Raw genomic sequence first — 24,264 nt, forward strand, 5'->3', positions numbered from 1 at the left:
CCGAGTCCTCTGTGGGCTCCATGTGGCGAGCTGTTAGGCCTATAGGAACATCTGGGGGTAGAGCTGTGTGGCCTCAGGCAGTGGGGCAGTTCATTTAATAAGGTACTAGAAAATGGGGTTGTGAGTTCTCGAGAGATCCCAGGAATTTAGCTAGGGGTGTTATTCGTGCATCAGGAGTATGTATTGGAGTTCTGTGGGGTTCCAGTGACTCGGATATGTTGGTGTCCTACTAGTCTACAAGTGGGTGGAACTACATGAAGACTTAAGCTAAAGGGACATAGGCCTGACAGTGGGGTCATTGGTTGTGGGGCTGCAGCTGCGGAGGGGGCTGAGTATGTTGGAGGTGGGGACCCAAGTGGTGTATAGGCTGCTTGAGACTTTGGGGAAGCAAGGGAATACCAGTAGGTGCAGGCACTGGGGTGGACCTTTGAGTTTCTTGTGGAGGATATCGCGATGAGAGTAAGACCTTGGGATTGGGTACTGTAAAGGATCTGAGGCTCATGGGGTCAATAAAGGATTGCAATAAGATAATTGTATGAGTGTTTTGAAGACTGCTGTATTCTAAAAGATAGTGGCAACCAACTGTACTAGGAAACATCTCTGTGTGATGCAGCAGAAGGCCAATTTGATACCCTGGGGGTACACACAATTATAAAGGTGCTGTATCATGCCTATTGGATCATCAGAGAGTAGGATCTAAAGGAGGCCTGTGAAAGCACAAGGTGTAGGGCATATGAGTCCTAATCCATCACTGGTTAATTAGCAGAAGAAATTGTTTTGCAATTTTAGTCGACTTGTCCAAAGGGGCTTGGGAATTCCGGAGGTCTGGTAAAGACTGCGGGCAGTGGGTGGTGAGGGGGCGGGTAGTGATCAGAATGCATCGTTTGGATGTTTGGTGGTTCAGCAGGCAGTGCAAGAGGCTGTTGCATTGGCCACACCCAGTTAGGGCATGGACAAATGGGTTTCACTAATGGGTTTAGATGGTATCGAACATTGGAGGTAGCTAATCTGCCACAATAACAATGTGCTTGGAGGAAGGTGGGACTCACAGAGTTTATGTAATCCGAGATTTGGGATCGAAGAAGTAGGAGAGAGGTAAGCACGGTCTTGGGATCTTTGGAAGCACAGTTTAGAAATATCTGTAGGTCTTAAGAGAGCACATTTGATGTCTGGCTGGGGCTTTGTGGCGTTGACAACCTATTTAAAGGAAATGCTTAATGTCTGAGATGAGGAGTAGTTGAGGACGTTAAGGGAGCTTGATTAGTTTACAGAAGATTATTTGCCTGCACATTAATCGCTTTGGTTTTGTTTGCTGAGGTATTCAGAGGTTCCTCATGTAGTAAGGCTGGGAAGAGTCCCCAATATGGTGAGTTGATTACTGTGGTTTTTGCTATGGCTGGAAGAGAGTTCTAGCTGAAGCATACTTGAACTTGGAAGAAGGAACACCAGGGAGGTCTGAACATTTGAGGGTGAACATTGAGAGAGAGTTTACTAAAAGTGTGGCTCATCTTCATTTTGATCTTCATTGATTTAAGCAAAGGCCAAGGATGGGGCTGTGCAGGTTACTGATCAGAGTTTGTTCATACTCCGTGTACCTCTTGACAGTTATTGGTTGCAGGGACTAACACTTTAGAATTTGTGTCGGACATGTGTGCCGCTCTAAATGACTTGCACAATACTGTTTCTTTTTTCAGCATCTCTGAATATATGTTTTTTGTAGCTTTGCTTGGGCATTCGTGTCATTCCCTGACATTGTTCCTTAAGGACTTCCTCGACAACTGCTAACCCCAGCAGAATTACATTATCTTGCTCTTGTTTCACCTTTGTTCAGAAATCTATCATTTTTTTGCAAACCAGGACTGTGGGAGTTTGACATGCCTCAAACTGTTCCTCATTGGCATCTTACATGTGACAGTTTCCTGCAAGGTCCTGTTATTCTCGGACTGTGTGCCCATGTGCTCGCACACATCAAATCCTTTTGTACCTGGTTGCCACTGTTCCATTGAAAATATAATATTAGAGCGATTATCTTGGCTTTAAGATTGGTTTCTGTAATAGTATATGTGATCATGAAGTTGTTCATGGAATCTCCAATTGACAGATGACCAAGTAGTTGAGGCACTTGGTGCCATCAAGTATTATTTAAAGCGCGGGGCATGCATTATGATCTATGCACTCTCTTGAAGGCTGTTATATTGCTATCCAAGCTTGCAATGCTACTTAGAAAATCGATTTTAAAATGTGACTGAGAAAATGTAACGCTGGTCTACGGCATCCGATTGAGTAGTCATTGCAGCATATTAGGGTCTTGTATGCATGTCATACAGAAAACAACATCACTCTATGCGAGTAAATCTGACCTGAATTGTATATTTACTTCAGTTCTCATCTATGTGCTGGATTGCTTAATGTGTTCTGCTGTTGAATAAACCCTTGTGCTTTTTTATGCTAATGCAGTGTTATATCTTCATTGATTTGATAAGGTGATTTAATAGATTGTGTCAGTCTCTGCTGAAATTTACTGTAAAATACTAAAGAGTTTTGTACATAACAGCCATCGACAGCGCTGGTCTGCCGCTTGTGTATATTCGGGCTTTAAATTAGATTTTAGATGTGTTTTTTTTAGTTTTTTTTTTAGCTAAGCAATATATTCCACACGTTATCCATGGTTGGATTGAGGTTGGCATGGGTGTTTTGTATTTGGATCCTTGTTGCAGCTGTTCAGTAATCTTTGTGAATCCATTCTTTGGCGCAGACTGCAGCCTGTTACCATAAAGGATTTGTTACTGGGGGATTCGATTAAAATTCTATTCAGTGGGGGCTCGCATGAAATCATTGTGTCCTCGCCTGGAGGCATTGTGATTCCGCCACCGCTCTCCCACCCCCACCTGCCACACACACACCACGCTAATTCCAAATGAGCAAATCTAGGAGACTTTATGTATTTTTCTGTTCATCAGATATAACTAATTATGCTTTGTTAAAACGAAATATGTTTTATTAGATCCTTTTTTCACTCATTGCGGGGTCATTTTCTAGAATGCAAGCAGTTTGATATATTTGCAATATATTTGGTTGCCAAATGTTTTGTATTCCCCCAAACGTGAAGAGATATCTTTTAAATATAAACTGGAGAGCGCTGCACTAGATGTATATCACGTTTACTGCCAGCTGTTAAGATACAATGCACAGAAAAACCTAAACCAAGGCGTTCACACCAATTTGCATCTGTCAACAATTTTATATATTGAAAAACCGATTTTACATTAACTAAATCAAAACTGGCACCTGTGTACAATATAAAGTTAGTCCACAAAAAGCTCCATTCGTACAAAAATATGTAGATATTTGCAAAATATTTCTTGTGGTGTTTGACGTGTTTGTGAGATTCTTGTGAATGGGCAGATTGTTTTCAGTGAACAACAGATCTTCCCTGTAGAATGATTTACACAATTTTGTTTTCCCTCCTCAAGCAGCGTGCTGTTTGCTTTTGAGGATAATAAATCTTGCCTTGTTTTGAGCGGCTAAAGGCTTCGTGTTCAAGAAGGGTTTTTGCCGTGGCCTCCAGTATACGTCATCACCACTTCCAAACAAACCAATTGATAGTTCTTAAGTGGCTAGTGGCGTTGCCTCCGATTACGATTGCTCTTCAGATTCATGGCGGTGTCCAGGGAATTGTTTTTGATGAAGCAATAGTTGCACAATTGTGTACTTTTTAGATGAAACATTGGTGGGCATTCAGTTGCACTGATTGCCTACCGTAAGACCTAGCCTGGGTTTTGCGCTGAGCCACCTTAGAGGAGTATTTTGCTTAATGCACATTAAGAAAATGTGCTATCTGAGGGGGTAATACAGAATGCATTATGGGAATAGATCTAATTTGCAAATTAACTCTCCATGTCTGACATTGAAATACTAAAATATCCAACTAATGTCCTGAAACCAGATTCATTGTATTGTATTTGAATGTTTAATACATACATTTATATACCATTGACTTGTAGAGATGTTCACCATGGACTGTAGTCCATACCACTTCAGCACAATAAATGCAAACCGCTCCTGAGCGTAGTGGGTTTTGTTTTTTAAGTATCCAAAATTAAATGCACTACCACTAGACGCAGTATGGTCATTCTTTATGACAAAAACAGGGTAAATCCTGGTCTAATTTATTCTTATTATTAGGGTCTCACATGGTCAATTGTCACAACGAGGCCTTAATCTAAACACCTTGGTTGCGGTTTCTCTATCTATTCCCATTCACTTTTCTCATTCCATTTTCTCACATCCCCTTTCCTCACTTTTTCTTATCGAGATTCGCAGGACAGTTGCACTTTGATCTTTATATATTGTATATATGTCATTATCAATTTACTCTCGTATTCTCCTGTTTGCGTCAGCTTATCACTCAGTTGCCCTGTGTATCTTAGTCAATGCAAACAAATTGTTATCACTTTATGCTATCAAGTGACTTTGTTTATGTTACTGAGAAAGAACAATTTACATTAAGTATTTCATTCACAGATGATATCGTTGATTTAACTGTGGCCTTTTCCAGACGTAGGCGCTCTCCAGTGCCGAAATGCGTGTAGAACATAAGTCAATTAAATTTGTGCCACATTGTTCTCTTATAAATGTGATAACTGGTCATCAAATCATTGTCGCTATAATAATAAATAATAATAAAGGGGCTTGTAAAGCGCATGGTGACGCCATCCCGGTGTGTCCCCGCGCTGTGGAGAAAAGTCAGGGCCAAGAGAGGGAAGTTAAAGAGAAAACAGATGGGTTTTTAAAAGTTTTCTGAACAAGGTCTCTGAATCCGCTAGCCTGATACTCATGGGGAGAGAGTTCCATTCTTTGGCAGCCATGACGCGAAAAGAACAGCCACCCATGGCTATCAATGTTATCACCATGTTTTTAATTGAGTTTCTTCTTTGGGTGAAGTATGATTGCTGATATGATTGGGACAGTATGAATAGGTCATTCGATAACTCTTGATATCATTAATAAAACATATTTTGTACTTTTTTTGATAAAAACAGTATCTGTTGGTTCTTTCTTTAATTTTTCTTCTCTTTTGTTATCTAAATGATATTGTAATGTGATTGCATCATTTGTGTTGCCATAAGTCTTTACATTGATTGGTGTTAGACTGGACATTGCAATGTCCTATTACTGGGCAATGAATGGTGTTAATTTCTTGACCTTGTGAACTCTTCAGTTGTATGTTTTCTGTGTGATGATATTCAGTTTACTGTTAAAATGTTCCCTGCTGAGTTAGAGCGAGAGCAGCCTCCAGATTTGGCCACATGGCAGGAATGAGGTTGCAGCTTTAGGGCAATTGACAGGGTATTTTTCTCTGTTAGAACTGATTTCCGTTGAAGTAATTTGCACTGCTGGATTTGTTTCTCTCGGAAGAAGTCACTTGTAAAGTGGATCATCTGACTGTTCTGAGATGTATCTCGATTGGACTGGACTGAATTAGTTATTAACATTTATTCTTCTTGGATTCGGTTGTGTGGATGGACTTGAAATTAGTCTTGGAATGCCAAGCTATTGGAAAAGAATTGTATCGCTGCATTTTGAGGTCGGTGAGGCAACTGGACCAGGTGCCCTCCAGTTCATCACGTCTCTTAAATAACTGGAATTGTGCCATGGCCAATTCATCTGGATCCCCTCTTGGAATTGATTTACAGCTGAACTGGGGCTGAACAAATGGACTGAAATTACTACTTGAATGTGTTGAACAACATTTGCTGAGCTGCCATTTTGGGGATGTTACAATTTCAAGTATTGGTCACCTGCTAGAGTTTTGCTTCTTTGTCCGACAAAGACTATCCCCTTTTTCGAGTTGCTATGACCGTTTTGAATGTGGATTGTCATCCTGTTGTTTTTTGACTATCCTCTGCTGAAACCATGCTGACTTATTTGTCTTACAGACTGATTCTTTAAACAAGGAATGGATTTTTTTCTTGTCTCCCCCTACATACCCTCCCGCTTGGATTGTGAGACTCATTTTGGCACCCCAAAATCCCCCTGCATCTATATTGTGTGCTTTTTTTTCCTTTTCTTTTTACCCTTAACATTTTTTTAGATCTACCATAGAGGTAGATTAGTCTTTTCGCTAGTCTTATTTAATCAAAAGAATTCAAACATAAAAAGCGCATATACAGAGGGGTGTTTAATGTTTGCTCACATTTTACTACTTCCCACCACATTATTCAGGATGGGGCAGTGGGTCAGCGTACTGCAGTCATATGCCTTCGGCACTGTTTTTTCTCTTTATTGTGATGCGTGTACTTAGTGATAAAACAGTTGCACTAGTTTACCAATACCAACTTTGTGTCAGTTTTACAAATGCAAGCCATACAATATAAAACACAGGTCAAGGGATTAAAAAAGAGAAGCCATCACAAAGCAAGCTAAAATTAATTACAAACTACATATTCATTCTATATTCTTTAGACCAGTTGTTCTTAATGCTTAAATTTCTGTGAACCCCCCTTCATAATCTTTACTGGGGCCCAGGGACCACCACTGAATCATTATTGGAGTCCGGGGACCCCCACCAAGTCATTACTGGAAGCCGGGGACTCCAGCCTAAACATTTTCGAGGATTTGATCCACAAACCAATTCGCAAAAAATACTGAAACAAGCATTCTTTAAACAAATACACAAATAATGGAAATTTCTATTTAATTCACAAACGTATATTAAAAAAATCTTAATTTTAATGGGAAGGTTGCAGCTTTTCTAAATTTAGTTGAGGACACCCATGGTCCATAATATATATTCTGTTTGTGCACTTGCACTGCCCCCTCAAATCAATCTGAGAATATCAACCTAATTTGTATCATTTAAATTCCTTCACATTTACAGAAAGTATGAACATTTTCAATTTTGCTTTATCATTTGTATACACTTTAATAATCTTTTAATATTATTTAATATTCTAAGCTGTTGCGAACCCCCTGAATAGGCTTCTCGGACCCCAGGGGTTAGCGGGCCACAGGTTAAGAACCACTGCTTTAGATATTTCGTCTCCCTAATATTGCAATTTAATAAACATTTCTTTTTGGTATTACTTAAAGGCCAAATCTAAAATTCACCCTGATAAAAAGAATGTCCGATTTGGATGGGTTATCGATCTCAATAAAAAGTATACAAAATAAAATTCTATAGAAATAGAGCGCAAGGGAATCTTGCTACCCTCAACTATCTAAACAGGCTTATAACGTGCTAGTGTTATGTCCTATAATCAAAATAAACAGGGTTCATCATTTTAAAACAAAAATTACTAATATTAAAAAAACCGAAATGTCACTTAAATGGATGTAAACAAATCTAAAATACAGCCTCATTGCAGAAGTGTCAAAATAGCATTGATTTCTGTTGGTAGCTATTCAAAGCAATATAAAATGAAGTAAAGTGCAAATTGTGCTTGCTGCCCATAGTTGTGCAAACAAGCTAATAAAGTTATTTTTAATATGTACTTTTAGGTTTAGCATAACAGACGAGTGGTCTCGCCTGTTTTTCAAGAACACAATATAAGTAGACTGTAAAGACAGGCCACCTATATTGTTGTCCACAGTATTTATCAGCAGGCAGAACAACAGATTCCAATGCCAGTTTTAGGGAAGAGAGCCAAACCCTTCTAAGTATAGGTGCTAATGTTGGGAGGGACGGAGTCTGGTAACCTTACAGGCTGCGTAAATGTACGATGTTTGTTAATGAGGTTTTTCTAAGGTCTATCTTCTGGCTTTGCCAATGCTAGTTTTATTAGTCTTTACTCTTGTTAATTACCTATGGTCCTCCGTAGTCAAGTGATAGGCCGATCCCATGGTCATCCTTTTGTCTCATTAGGGATCTCAATCACTGGTCGGTTAGCATTGGTACATTCTCTTGGTACTCCCTTTGGTACTCATGACGGAATGGTTCCGTTATGAGCACCTGTGCTCATGACGGAGCATTCCGTCATGTGCACAGACACACATAATCCCTTTGCTGCAGGCAGCAGATCGACTTCCATTTTTTGTTTACTTTTGCCGCGGGAGGTCGGGAAGAGCTTCCCCAACCTCCCGAGGCTTATTTTGTTTTGTTTTGTTTTAGTGTAATGATGATCGTGTGCATAGCGCGCCGACGTCATTGCATTGAAAATGAAACCAAAACTTAATTTCAGTTTCATTATTTCGGTGCTCGTGGGGCTATCTCAGCCCCTCGAGCACCGAATAACATGGCAGTGGTATAGTTGGGAAGGGGAGAATATCCCCTTTCCAATGATCCCCTTCCCTAGTGAATCCCAGCTTAGAGATCGCCCCAGGAGGGCGATCCCCAAGCAGGGATCCACCCACTAGGCACCAGGGAGGAGGGAGCGACCCCTTGGGCAAAGGCCTTTGCTCCCCCCCCACAAAAACTGGCATGATCAGTCTTTGTGAGCCCCTTGGGGGCAGATGGGGGCAGTAGGGGGCAGAGAGCACCTTACACGCCATGGATTCCTATATTGTTTGGTCAGCGGTGAGGGCTGCCAAGAATGGGCCTGCCCTTGTCCCCACCCCAAAAAAATAGCCTCAGTCTCTCTGCCCCCCTGGGAGACAGATGGGGGCACCAGGAATTTATTTTCCTCCAAAATTTAGGGGTGGGGGCTGCTAAGAAGGGCATGCCAAATGCCCCCACCCCCCCCCCAAAAAATGCTAGTCTTTCTGCCCCCCCTCCCTCGGAGGCAGATGGGGGCAGTAACCCCTGATCTGCCTCCCCAGTGGGGCAGAAAGCCCAATAGGCACCAGGGATTATTATTGTTTTAATATGTCGGGGTGGGGGCTTTCCAGAATGGGCATGCCAATGCCCCCACCCCAAAATACTTGCCACAGCCTTTCTCCGGAGCCAGATGGGGCCAATAGCCTCTTACTTGCTCCTCAAAGTTCAGGGGTGGATGCTGCCCAGAATGGGCATTTCAATACCCCCCCCCCAGAAAAAAAATGGGGGGGGGGCAGTTGGAGGCAATAGCCCCTGAGCCCACTAGGCGCCAGGTAGTACGCTGGCTTTTTCATACATAGGGGTGGTCTGCCCAGAATCGCCATACCAATGTCCCCCCAAAAAATAGCAAGTCTTTCTCCCCCCCCTCTGGGCCATCTCTGAGCAATAACCCTCTATCAGCCCCCCCCTCTTCCCTCCCAGAGTGGCCGAAAGCCCACTAGGCACTGGCATTTTTTTTTTTTTGCAATGTGCCTAGCTGTGGATTTTGGGCCCTAGCGCAGCCAGCACCTAGAGAAACCTAGCAAACCTGTACATTTTTAAAAACTAGACACCCCGGGGAATCCAGGAGGGGGTGACTTGTGTGACTCTCACCAGGTTATGTTACCCAGAATCCCTTGAAAACCTCAAACATTGCAAAAAAAAAAAAAACCTAAAAAAAAAAACACACACACACAGTTCCCCCCCCACATTTCTGTGATAGAAAGTTCTGGAATCTGCGTGGGTCCACAAACTTTCACCCACCCTGCATTCTCCAAAAATGAAAAAACATTTCAAGACGCAGCTCAGCTATTGGCTCTGTGTTCCTCAGGTTCTTGGTGAACCTACAAGTCCTATATATCCCCACAACCAGAACGGTCCAGCGGATGTTATGGTATATTGCTTTGAAAAATCTGTCATACTTAGAAGAAGTTACCGTGGAAAATGTTGGCACAAATGGCTGTTTTTGCAACTCGTTTTCAATTTTTCTTATTTTCAACTGTTTCTTTCGGTTAAAAAAAAAAAAAAACCTTGATGGATCCACACAAATGACCCTTTGCTGAATTCAGAATTCTGTCTACTTTTCCGAAATGTATAGATTTCCAGGATCCATTATTGCTACCACTAACTGGAAGGAAGTTGAAAGCACAAAAAGTAGCAAAAATAGGCTATGTCCCAGTAAAATGGCAAAACTGTGTAAAGTTTTGGTTTTCTGACAAAAGTCTGTCTGTCCCTGAAAGCTGGGAAAATGGTGATTTCAGCACCATAGACTGTTTGTTGATACCATTTGCAGGGAAAAAAGGACACTTTCTTCTGCAGCACTTTCCCCCCCATCTTTAAAAAAAATGTAGCTGTATTTTGGCTAATTTCTGGGTCCCCTCCATTGTAATCCACAAACCCTGGGTACCTTTAAAATCACAATGATGTTGGAAGAATGGACATGGAGACCTTATGTGGACAAAAAGTTACAGAGGCCTAAACGCGATCTACCCCAAAAAGCCAAAAAAAAGGCTTAGCACAGGGTGGGAAAAGGCTTAGCAGCGAAAGGGTTAAATTGTATTGTTTCTTGTTTTAGTTAATTTATTGCTGTTACCGAACGATCAATATTTACTTCCAGTTTTACAATAATTCTACTGTGCTGACGTTTTTAAGGGTTTTAGATCAAAATGTGCTACAATTTCATCTATTATATTATGATTATGGTCTAATGATTACGAGTGCACATTTATGTTTGTCATACCCACTGGGAAGCAAACAAATGGAAAAGTGATAATATACAGGAAAACTTTTATTGCGGCTAAATAGGATGGCCGCAGCGTAAAAATTGATTACATTTAAGCAAACATTTAGTATGTTGGTCACAAAACTGAGAAAGTATGAAACACCTCTAATAATGTGTGTATTGTGGTCCCACAGGCTGACGGAGGGCGACTGGCTTGGAACTGTGGTAATAAAGGGCTTCAGCCGGCCCTATTGAAAAGAGGATATGAGCTCTGAAGCTAGTTATGCAACTGTGCTTATACAGTACGGTTTGAATAGCTGCTTACTTATCAGATTATATAATGGACAAGGCATTCATCAGCACCATAAAGAACAAATGCAGATCTCACTAGAAGAAATCTGATCAGCGGCAGTGAGCAACACAGAAGTTAAGAAGTAATGCAGCACATTTTTCAGAAGCAAATTTGCCTATTGGTGCTAACCGAGAGTTAACAAGAATGAAGAAAGACCAGAAACACTGGTAGTGGTTGCACACAAGGAAACAGACTCTAAATATATATTTATCTGTTGGGGCCTGTGACCTTTTGATCAAGTGGGAAATCTGCAAGAGCATGGCCCGTTTACTGTTAAAACTACCCTATCTATTTTTCCAGTGACTGATCGTGTTGTGTGTGTTTCTGTTCTGTATATCGTGAGTGCTGCCCCGATACCTACCTGGTTTATGCTACTGATGGATTCTAGGTGCCTCTCTAATGTAAACTGCTGATGGGCACTGAGTAACTCCCAAGTGTATACTTATACATATGATATATGATAACGGGTGCCTCCCTAATGCCTGTTGCTGATTGGTCCAGGTGAATCTCCAGTGTATTCTGACAGGCCCCGGTTGATTCCCTAGTGTGAGTCCAAGTGCTTCTCAAAGTCCTGCATGATGCTTCATGCACCCAAATGTACTCAATTAAAACTTCGCACCTGGGAAATCATATGCACGAAATGCAATTGTAGAAGGCAGAAACATTGGCTTATGAAAGTGCAGTTATTAGATTTAGAAACGGATTATCGTGCAAAAGTCTCAAAAGTACAGTAGTATTCAGACTTTTATAGAGACAGCCTCTTACTGGCCAATGCTCCTGTAATTTTACCTTCTGAATAACAAGGCAGCACCTCTTGTAGATGAATTTAGCAGTTTTGGAACCATCAGACTGTTAGATAAACGTTTAATACTATCATTTCATGAGCTCTGATAGCAGTTGTGAGCTTCCCAAATCGCAAGCAACCTACCTAACATCAATGATATTGTAATTTGAAGCCACCGAGGAATGCACAGACCACCTCTTTTGCCACTTAACCTATGGCTTTGTTGGGTTAGACACTTTAAAGCATTTGTTTTAACAAGCAACAGTATTATTAATTCTGAGAACAAGAAAAGGTTGAAAATCGTTTACCCACATTTACTGAATACCTAATCACATGTGGGTGTGAGAAACTTCATATTGCCGATACCGTAGCCACTTTAAAGTGAGAATATCTTGAAATTGGAAAAGCTTGCTTTTCAACAGAAATCAATTTCAAACAGGTCGACCAAGGACGACTCTTAAGTTCAGTTTCTTTGCAGGTGACAAATCGGTACAGAAGTTGGAGCGAAGACTCACAGTTGTGGTCACAGGAATCATCCGTTCTCTAGCCTGTTGCCTGTGTGGGTGAGCACTAATTATGAACTAAGTTCATTCCATCTTTACATTCCTTTTTAGGTCTCACAACCACACACACGCACAACCACACACACACACAACCCCAACCACACACAGCCACACACACACAACCACACCCACAAACAACCACACACAACCACACACAACCACAAGCACACCCACAAGCACACACAACCACACCCACACACAACCAAACCCCCACACACACAAACACACACACACACACACACACACACACCCACACCCCCACACCCACAACCACACACACACACAACCACACACACACAACCACACACACACAACCACACACACACAACCACACACACACAACCACACACACACACAACCACACACTCAACCACACACTCAACCACACACTCAACCACACACTCAACCACACCCCCACCCCCCCACACACAAAACCACACAACCACACACACACACACAACCACACACACACACACACAACCACACACACATCACACACAACCACAACCACACACCACCACAAACAACCACAACCACACACTCAACCACACACTCAACCACACACAACCCCCCACACACACACCCACACAAAACCACACACACACAACCACACCCACACAACCACACACACACACACCCACCCACCCACCCCCACCCACACCCACACCCACCCACCCACCCCCACCCACACCCACACCCACCCACACCCACCCACACCCACCCACACCCACAACCACACCCACAACCACACACAACCACACCCACAACCACACACAACCACACACACACAACCACACACACACAACCACACACACACAACCACACACACACAACCACACCCCACAACCACACACAACCACACCACCCCACAACCACCCACACAATCACACACACGCAACCACCCCCACCCCCCCCACACACACACCCACACACACACAACCACACACACCCACACAACCACCCCCACCCACACAACCACCCCCACACCCCCAACCCCACACACAACCACCCTCCCCCCCCCACACACACACACAACCACCCACAACCACACAACCACCCACACAACAAACCACACACACAACCACCCCCACACCCCCCCACACACACACACCCCCTGCCACACCCCCTACACACACCCCCCACACACACCCCCCCCCACACACACACACACCCCACACACACACACCCCACACACACACACCCCCCACACCCCCACACCCCCACACCCCCACACACACACACCCCACACACCCACACCCAACCACACCCACACCCAACCACAACCACACACACACAACCACACAACCACACAACCACACACACACAACCACACACACACAACCACACACACACAACCACACACACACAACCACACACACACACAACCACACACACAACCACACCCAACCACAACCACACACACAACCACACACAACCACACACACCCTCCACACACCCCCAGACCCCCACCCCACACACACACGCCGCACACACGCCCCACACACGCCACACACATGCCACACACACACACCCCACACACACACACACACCCCACACACACACACCCCCCACACACCCCACACACACACACACCCCACACACACACCCCACACACACACCCCACACACACACACCCCACACACACACACCCCACACACACACACCCCACACACACACACCCCACACACACACACCCCACACACACACACACCCCACACACACACACACACCCCACACACACACCCCACACACACACCCCACACACACACCCCACACACACCCCCCCCACACCCCCCCCCCCACACACACACCCTACACACACACACAACCACACACACACCCCACACACACACACACAACCACACACACACACAACACACACACACAACCACACACACACACAACCACACCAAGCATTGGGACCTTATAAGTGTTTAGCCACGCAACAGTTGATGTGGTTGCACCAAGGATATTGTGCTGCATAACTAAATACTTAGAAGGTCCCAAAAGCGAGACCTATTGGCTATGCCAATGCTTGTTTCAGTTTTCTATATAGTCTCGACCGGAAGCTATTGGAGCCCTTTAAAAAAATAGCACTTACATTGCAGAAGGACACGCTCATTTTGCTTTAGGCACAGGAAGATTACGTGACTTGCCCACAATCCCACATTGGTTGTACTGTTTTTTTGGGGAGGCGGCACATGTCCCACGTCCCTCCGTGCACAGTGCCTGCCTGCTGGCCAAACAGACTGCTTAATCTTCAGTCACTTTTCTTCAGTCGGCACTCGTTGAAGCAGCCGGCTGTTCACGGAGCATAGCACAGGCTGCCTCTGTGCACAGTCTGGCACTGCACTCCTTGCAGCAGACACTTGTTGCAAGCTGCCTGTGCGTCTCGCTTTATTAGGAGATATCATAAAATCAGCGCGACTGATGACTGAAAAGGAGATTCCCAAAACTATCCGGTATTTTTGGAGGTATGAAGTTGTCTTTGTCTGTATGATACTTTTTGCATTAGCTTTCGTCCAGGAGGGATGTTTTTGGACACCTATCTTCTGCAACAAAAATGGGCCTGGTAAGTTTTAACTTATAGTGCCAGCATAAGTCATGTCCGAAAAGTCCCACATTTAGACCCGATTCCCTTTAGAAGGAAACTTGGAAATGAAGATTTATAGCACCATCATTAGCTAAAAACAGCTGACTGCCGTGGGTGCTCCTTGTGATACTGCGCAGTCTCGTTAGTAGACTCTGGCTTAAGGGAACACAATGTCGGCCTACCCCACATGAAGACATGGACAGGAAATATTCATTTATTAATGCCTGACTTCAGCCAATTCTATAGAAAGCATCACAAACCTAACCTGCCACATAAAGTGCACATCTCATGCCCAAGGCCACAGTCTTATTCCAGGGCAGTTCAGTGGGCTGTAGTGATTTGTGACTTTGAAATATAGAGCTTCCTCTTCAAACATTAGCTTTTGGTACACAGCCGACAAATCTCATGTGTGGCTCTTGGACCTCGAGATCTTCGTACAGTGAGTCGAAGCTTAAGCTCTAGGTGGGTCAGGGTCTGCATGCTATGTGCAGTGGAAAAGAAACCTACATTTGTAAGGCAATAGGTCTCGCATTTATGAGAGTTTGAGCTATTGGCATTGGACATGACTGCCTTTTATTTATGTGTTTTGAAAACCTGCAAGCAGTGCGCAAACACGCACTTTGTACTTCTAGTCCTTGCTTACCAGAAGCAAGGCTGGCAGTAACTGCGCCTCTTTTTCTGCCAGCCTTGCTTCTTGTAAGCAAGGACTATAAGTACAAAGTGCGTGTTTACGCACTGCTTTTAGGTTTTCAAAACGCAAATAAAAGGCAGTGTCATTTACAACGCAAATAGCTCAAATGCTCTCAAATACGAGACCTATTGCATTGCAAACGCTTGATTATTACAGCTGTAGCACATAGCAAACAGTCTGTATTGTCATCTTAGACACTTGCACATTCTTTATTTTATTGCAATTAAATTATGAAGCTTGCATATGGTGTTCAGCTTATAGTTTGCCTCGTATAAATTCTCTCTCAGAGCAGGCATTTTGTTTTGAGGTATACACATTTGTGTAGCAGGTATGTCACCTAGCTGTTGAGGTCAATGTTTTATTTTTGGGTCTTGCTGACCAATAAGCACACACAGTCTATATGCATGCGTTTATGTATAAGGTAATTCTAGAGGGTGAACCGAGCCAAGAGGCAGCGGTGCACTACAAGGTAAAAAGCAAGCTGTCTGCTATGAAAAACCTATTGTGTGCTTATCAAGTGTTTAAAGTGGGCTTACAACTCACCCACTGCTTACCATAGGTTGACTTTATTGTCACTCATTAGCTTGCTTCTTGTTCCTGTGTATTTTCTTGCAAGTGCACGTGTGTACCTGCTCTACCCCTCGTGTCTGCTCATTCTTTCTTGGGTGGTTCTCCCCTGCCAAACCTTAAAAGCACTCCATGTTGCTCTCTCCTTTGTGTGCCTCTCTTCTAGCCTCCCCATGTTGCTCTCTCGGTCATGTTCTTCTCTCCCGCACATGTGTTGCTCTCTCCGTCATGTACTGCTTTTCCTCCTCCTTCTCCCAGGTATTTTTTTTTATATATTGCCCCCCTCCCCCCACTTCCTCTTCCATTGCTCCCTCACCACTCACTCCAGCTGTCCCTTATATATGTTATTTTTGGAGTCGGGCAGCAAATTGTTTGCTCCTCTGCCTGAACAAAGACGATTTTGTGCTACTCCAATTTCATTTTCTTTAATGTACCAGTTCATTTAAGATTGGCAGAAAAAAACACAATGGCGCCCATATCATTTCGTAGGCCTTTTTGAATATGTTTTCTCTTAATGGCACATATTGCATAGCATCAGAAAAATGCTTTTTGCTGATGTTTTACAGCATTGCCAGTAGGCTTTGGCAAAGCAATAGGTCCAAAAAGCGAGACCTGTTGGTTTTGCCAATACCTGTTAAGTAAGTCTTTGATTGCTTTCCAGTTGAGTGTATAATATCTAGTTTGCTACCAGGAAGATTCAGTGTAATATTATTTTATTATGACATTGACTGTTGCTATATTGAAAACAACAACTGTACCATTTTAGTTTTTCAAACTATAATACAAAAAATCAGACCGTTGCTAATTATTATGACTGTGTCCCTCGGGTAACCTCACACTTGTGATACCATAAAGAAAGACAACTTGTGTGTTTAAAATATCGCCTGTTAGGTGCTTGTGCATTTTAACTTTGTTCGTTGCGCGAAGAAATTCAGCAAGCTGTTTGAACTGGATATTTTCATATTAAAAATAACACATCTTTCAAGCATTACTGCATTTTTCTTTCTGCAACGGCTTTTTTGGAAGTTTCTAATAGTGGACTTTGTGTAAAGGAAAAAATACTTTTGTATGTTGGTTATCTGAGAGTGTATCTAGCATGAGACCGACATTCAAATTTGTCCTACATACTTAGCAGTTTTGAAAGTCAGTGCATCGTTGCAGGTTCTGTACTAACTTTGTTGATTTTAATAATAGGGCTATGCATTTGGCCCTGTACACGCAGATTAGGGAAGTCACCCTTTGTCTTCCAGTTTGACATTGAGGAGGTGAAGGCCTGAGGTAGGGTGATACTTCCTTTATGGGCTTGAGCATAAAGTGAGTCTTTTACCAAAATATCTATTACTGAATCATGTAGTACAGTTTATACATTATTAATTACTTGTGTTGTACTAGAACAAAGTGGAGCAGTTCAAAAGGGTTTTAACAGCAGTTTATCCTTTGTGATACATATATTCCCGTTTCACGTATTTCTTTGGTATATTGTAGTTGGCATTGTTTACATCGTCTCCCTCTCCATATTAAATTACATTGCTCAGTGTGACAGGAACACGTTTTTAGGTCGAGCCAGGGCAGCGCATGAGCTGCTCTGCGAGGCATGCTGTATTCATGTATGGACTTGAATCTCTGCCCATATTTTTCATTGGCTTGTGTCATTGTCCTTTGGAAACTGACTTTTCATTGGTCAATAGGCTTAGTAGTCCCTCCTTAGTACCGCCCTGTCTCATTTTGTAACCTCCCATGAGAACACCCCCTGTTCCATGTGTTGTTACTCAGTAGGCTCTAATTACAGCATCCGAGCACCCTATGCTTAAATGTTTTCTCCTGCCTGCTGTTACAGGTAGGACACGCTCTCCCCATCGCTTAGCATTTTTTTTTTCATAGCACGGCACACCACGCTCATACAGTGGCGGCTGTGACTTTGGTTTGTTGCAGCGACCAACGGGGCCGCATTTGTGTTTAAAAAAAAAAGTTTACATTTTTTTTAACTCTTTTTATTAACATTTATTTTTATAACTGCCCCATGCCGCACTTTCACTTTAAAGGCCGCTGCACCACTTTCCTGAGACGAACTGCATCTATGGAAAGGGGCGGAACCGCCATTAAAATGAAACCGCGGCATGGGCTGCTTTTACAAAAAAAGCATTTGTTTGTCAAGTTGACAAACAAATGCTTTTTTTTTTTAAAAGCGCCCCATACCGCTTTTTCAGTGCAGCGTGCTACTCGCTGAAAAAACACTTTGACCCCTTGTCAGGGGTAGTGAGCCCCATATAAATGCTATTACAATCACAATTAAGTCACCAATGTGCAGTGTGGTCAAGTGATACCAAAGTTGTAAATTTTTTGAACTTGTCTCTCAAAAATTGCAATACCAAGCTGTCAAGGCTTCTTCCAGTATGTGTGAGAGATTATAATTCAAAAAAGTATGAGTGGTGATCACACTCTACTCCAGCTGAGTTAAAACGTTTAAGATGGCCTGATGTAGTGAAGAGGATTTTGAAAGAAACCACAAAGAAACTTTGCGATTAATAGTAACCTGCTTGCAAACACACTTTTTTGCGCGCAAAATTTATCATTGCATGCATTGAGTCGCCACAAAAGTGTCCTGTGAAGTGATAATTAAAAGCTGCCCACCATTTACAACAGATACTGAGAACTTGACACAAATTATTTTGCGTTCATCCCGTCTTGGCCCTTGTATAATAGCAAAACCTATATAGCAGGCCTTTTTATTTTTTCCCAGAGAAATGTGCCAACAGTATACAATCACCATGGTTTAGTGGTGTTATCTATAAATACACGACAGCCTTGATGATCAAATCATCCAATCAAATGCATCATTTTCAGAGATCCTAGGTCGAGCTAATTGGTAACATATTGTAGTATAATCTCATTTATATAGCCCAATACTTTGAAGTGCCATAAGGCTATTCTGTGCCCAATCATGCAACTTTTCATACCACGTAATACCACTTACCTCCACACTACACAAGGCGGTTCACCTTCACGCCTCACAATTTATCTCCACTCCTCATAATGCCTCTTCACTCCTCACAATGCCACTCCCCTCAGTGCCACTCCTCTACACATAATGGCATTCCTTTCCACTCCACACAATGCCGCTTCATTCCATTGAGTGCCACAAAGTGACACTCCATTCTACGCACTGCAACTCCACTCAGTGCCACACAATGCCACTGTACCCAGTGCCACTCCACACTGTGCTATGCCACTCCACGCCAGACAGTGCCACTCTACGCCTCAAAAAGCTACCTCACCCCACTCGTGCTGTGATTGAGGAGCTATTTATTTCTCCCCCTTCTCTGTGTTGCTCCCCCACCTCCCTCCCCCATCTCCAGAACATCTGAGGGAGTCATCATAGAGCCTCCCTATTTTCAACTCTGGACTATCTTTGGTTTTAAATCTTGGAACATTCTACTGCTCAGAGGCTCTCAGGATCTTAAAATGTGATAGTATTATGCCTATTGTGTATTCAGTGCCCTGCTACTTGTTTTCAATGTGGTGTGTACGCCGAGCAAATTTAAAGAAAGGGCTAGTCCAATTAACTTATCCTACTCCCCCAATGTGACCGACTGTTTTTAAAACTTGATTTTATCTTTTTTTAAGATTGACAAAAGTAGATTTTTTTTAGAATATTTATTATATTATATAATTCTCATGATTTTTTTTTATTATCAAATACTTCAATGTGTATGCCTTTTAATGTTGGACAAATTGCACTGTATGTATTATAGTTTACATGTTTTTATGGCCTTGTTAGGCCGAAATAAAGAAATTCTTGACTTGACTTAATCCCCCCCCAACTGTCTGGTCTGTTCACCTCTTCTCACAAGGTGGTTGCTACTCACAATTATTCTATATCACTGACTCCAGTCAATTGTAATTGTATTTATATATATATATATATAGCGCTTACTAACCCTGAGAAGGCGTTGAAGCGCTTTGCAGCATGCCACTCCACTCCACACAGTGCCACACCACGCATCACAATTCCACGCCACTCCACTCAGTGTCACTTCCTGCGACTCAATGCCAATCCACTCCATTTCACACATTGCCACTCCACTTCACACAGTGCTACACCACTCCATGCTTCATAATGTCACACCACTCCGCACAGTGTGCCACACCACTCCGCACAGTGTGCCACACCACTCCGCACAGTGTGCCACACCACTCCGCACAGTGTGCCACACCACTCCGCACAGTGCCACTCTGCCCCGCACAGTGCCACTCTGCCCCGCACAGTGCCACTCTGCCCCGCACAGTGCCACTCTGCCCCGCACAGTGCCACTCTGCCCCGACTTAATGCCACTCCACACAATGCCCCTCTACTCCACACAATGCCACTCTGTGCTACTTGGTCACACAGTGCCACTCCATGCCAAGCCACTCATTGCACTCCATATCAAACAATGCCACTTCACTCCAACAAAGCCAGTAGATCTCATGCAGACGACACCTGTTGGCTTTGCCACTGCTTGTTTTTCCATGCCCATGCTCCCTCCTTTGTGATGTGCTTCACCCGGACCCTAAACCGTTCTTGTCCATCAACTTGCCACCAAGCAGCTCGTGCCCCCCGTTCGTTGTCCGCCTGCATGCCCCAGCCACTACTGCCCTCCTCACCACTATCCGTTGTCCGTGTGCTTGCACCCAGCTGCTCCTGACCACCCTCCATTGTCCATGTGAATAACCTGAGCAACATTTGTGAATATTTAGGTAATTGTCCTGTATGCGTCTCTTTAGTTAATGGACAGTAATTTCTATGTGTACAGAATGCATGGGGAAATTATTAATAAATGATGTTAGTTCTAGTGTAATCCAGTTATTCTTTTTTTCTATAGTCATTGCATTTTTGGTGCATAAAGGTGTGTGGTGAGCCTAATTTGCAAGCAGAGCACTTGTGGCATACGTGAATCCCTAGTGGTTTTTGGAAGCAATGCTTGGGTCTTGTTTGCCTTTGATCTCTAAATTCCGGTCTGCTTGGGTAATCTTAAGAGTTTTTGTGTCCCTTTGAAGCAAATTTGTGTGTTTGGTCTAGTTATGTGTGGAGAGGTATTGCTAGTAAATTCTAAGTTTTTGTAGCGAATTCCTAATAAATTACTGACCTTCATTCACTGTTATGTTATTTCCCATTGATATTATGTTTGTACTCAAGTTGTGTATCCATTTGCGTTTGATATTTTGTGCTGGATTTCTTAGTTTGTTCTGGTTGTGACCTCTGGCACTTAAATGTGCGTGTGATAAGTTCTTCCGTTTTATGTACATAGTCTGTTCTTCTATGCAATTCATCACTGTCGGTTTTCTTTGTAATAAGGTCTTAACTATGGTGTATATAGTGTATATGGTCAGGTCCAGGAATCGAACGTTAGGGTTTTAAAATATTTGAGGTTAGTTTGATATTAGTTGTATTGTTTAAAAACCATTTGGTTGTCTTGCCAAAATTACCTATATGTTGCCAGTGTGACCATGACCATGTAATACTATAATGCATGTATTCTTCAAATTTTTCACCTGTTAGAAAAAGGGTCTCTGGTTTACAGTGGGTTGCACACTGTCTAAGTAGGGACCCTCACTCTAATCAGTTTAGAACAATAGCCAATATTTATCTGAATAAAAAAAGACCAAAACGAAGAAAATCAAACATATACAAATCAAGTTATGAATTCTCAAAGATTAAATGCAGTTCAAGCACTTAGAAACACAATAGCTCCAGTTGGGGCTAAAATGACGTGCTAGGCAAAGTCAAATCTCAAAGTTCAGAGACAACCACGCTGGAGCGCGGTCCAGTTGCAGAGTTGCATAGACCCCGGTTGCAGTACCTTGGAAACGATGACAACAAAAACGATGCGAGGCGCCGGGGGGTGATGTGTCACTGAGGCCGGTGCGGTGTCAGTTCCTTACTGTCGGTGCGAGTCGTTAGCACGTTTGTGCTTTGGATGACGTGTTGCACAATGGACGAGACGTCACTGAAGCAAGTGAGGCATTGATTCCTGGAGGCGATGTGGAGTCAGTGAGCCTGTGACGCCCAGGGATGTTGCAAGGCGTCGAGGCGTCTGTTCCGCTGGCGGTGTGGGGTTGAAGTGTCGAAAGTCAAGCTACGTTGCGTCGATTTTGCAGTGTCGATGTTGCACCACGGGGCCACGGTTGAGGCGGAGGAGTCCGGCCCCCCAGACTTCTGTGACACTGTACTCGGGACTTCCTCTGTGCTAGTGTCTTCTCGTTTAGCACAGCAAACTCACTTCCAAGAGCCCAGGAACTGGTTTTGACACCAGTTGTTAGAAATTGGATTTTTGGTTGGCTAGGGCATTTGCCAAAGTCTGGCAGAGACCACCACTCTAGTTAGGATAAGGGAGTTACACTCCTAAAATAAGCCCTGCACACCCCCTTGGTAGCTTGGCACGAGCAGGCAGGCTTATCTTAGAGGCAGTGTGTGAAGCATTTGCACATAACCAACAGTGATACAGTGTAAGCACTACAAAAGGACACCACACCAGTTTAGAAAAATATCCAATATTTTGATATACTTAAGACAAGACCAAAAACAATAAAAATCCACAGTACATACTTAAAAATCTTCGGTTATCAAAATGTGCTTGAAAAATAGTTCCTTGATGTCCATAGCTCCGTCTGGTGCTATCACGGCATCGTGAGCAAACAAATCCAAATAGTTCTGGCCGACTGCGGCGTCACGGGCCAGTTACTGTGTCAGGAAGACCCGAAAACAGTACCTTTTAGAAATGTAGGGTGTCGGCGACCTCTTGTTGAGCTTTCGAAAGCATGGCATCCGCAGGCATCGGTTCCGGAGGTCGGTGCTGGAGTCGTCGGGGCCCTCGAAGTCACACGCGTTGCAGATCTAATTCCTCTCTGTTGAAGTCAGGAGCGATGGGGTGGGCAGGCGTCGGGTGCTGCAGTGCGAAGTGCAGCGGTGCGGCCAGCGGTGCCCTCAGGTCGCGGTGCGAGTAGCGGCCCGGTTGCGGCGTTAGATGGCGCCGTCGGTGAGACCAGGGTCGCGGTGCGAAGTGAGTGCGGTGCTCGTCGCGGTGCTGGCAGGCCGCGGTGCAAGCAGCCGCGTCGTCGTTGCTGAAGCGCTGTCGGCGGCTGACGAACTGGAGTCGGTGGCCTCGGTAGGCCAAGGCTGCAGTGCTGGATGAGGGCGGTGCGTCGTGTAACTTTGCAAGCGGTGCCCTCTAGCCACGGTGCAAGCAGCGGCAGCGATTTCGGTGTGGAGCGGCGGCGGCGGAGATACCAAGGCGTCGTCGTGAAGTGAGGCGGTGCGGAGTGCGGCAGGCATGTGGAATTCCTATAGCCCGACGCCCAGGACATATTGTGTGGAGTCAAGGGAAATACGTTTTCATGTGTATTTTGTCCTTGGGACAAGTGGGCCCAACCCCCTATACTGCAAACCCTTTAGCTGCCAGTTTGCAGCACTACATTATGGATCAGGAAAGGGCACTGTCTGCAGTTAAGGTAATATTTTTTCCATATGATAATTCTGTCCAAACTTATATTTATGGTTCATTAATTGAAAGCCTTTATTATTAGGGTGAGCGCTCTAAGTAAATGTTGTAAGCTCTGACTGCACTACTGACAGTGGTTTCAGTATAAACATTTGTACACATGGTTTCAAAGTTTAGCAATATAAGGTTATGTATAATACTCTCAGAATGCTCTGATTTGCAGTAGCTTGAAAGCAAGATTGATAATTTTTTGCTTTCAAAATAAAATGTTCATACAAAAATGAAAGCAGAAAAAAAAACATTTCGCGAAACCACTGTAAAATTTTAGGTACCATTTCTTTGCAGCATCATTTAGTAACGTGTTGATGCGTGCTAGTATTTCCCAAAAATATTCATAATGGAAAATCAGAGTAACCAGTTTCAATAAGATTATGGGAAACAAAAATAAACAAGCATTGGAAAAACCAGTGGGCCTGAAATTGGTGGTCAGCTTTTTAGTTTCGTCAATGTGTGACTTGTTTTGGTATGGTTTTTGTAAAACCTTATTGGTGTGGGAGCTGCTGGACCCTCACCATTATAACAAACATTGGTAAAAGCAAAAGTTGTTTTTGGTCTCAAAAAGCACACACTGCCACAGTTACTGGCGCTGAACAAAATTACTTTGTGTGCCGATTATGCTTCTTGTGAAAGAGCAGAATGCTGTCACTCAGTGAAGCTAGATGATACAGAGAGAGAAAGAATTTTAATAAACTCAAAAGGAACCAATTAATGAACGTCTCAAA

The 24,264-nt window shown here is 43.5% G+C and overlaps 1 protein-coding gene across 1 annotated transcript in view; it reads left to right on the forward strand.

Annotated features, from left to right (window-relative positions):
- Nucleotides 1-24,264, forward strand: part of LOC146856310 (pre-B-cell leukemia transcription factor 1-like) — a 236,758-nt gene that overhangs the window by 881 nt on the left and 211,613 nt on the right. The window lies entirely within an intron of this gene.

This window comes from Triturus cristatus, chromosome 4_1, assembly GCF_964204655.1.
Source record: "Triturus cristatus chromosome 4_1, aTriCri1.1, whole genome shotgun sequence".
NCBI lineage: Eukaryota > Metazoa > Chordata > Amphibia > Caudata > Salamandridae > Triturus > Triturus cristatus.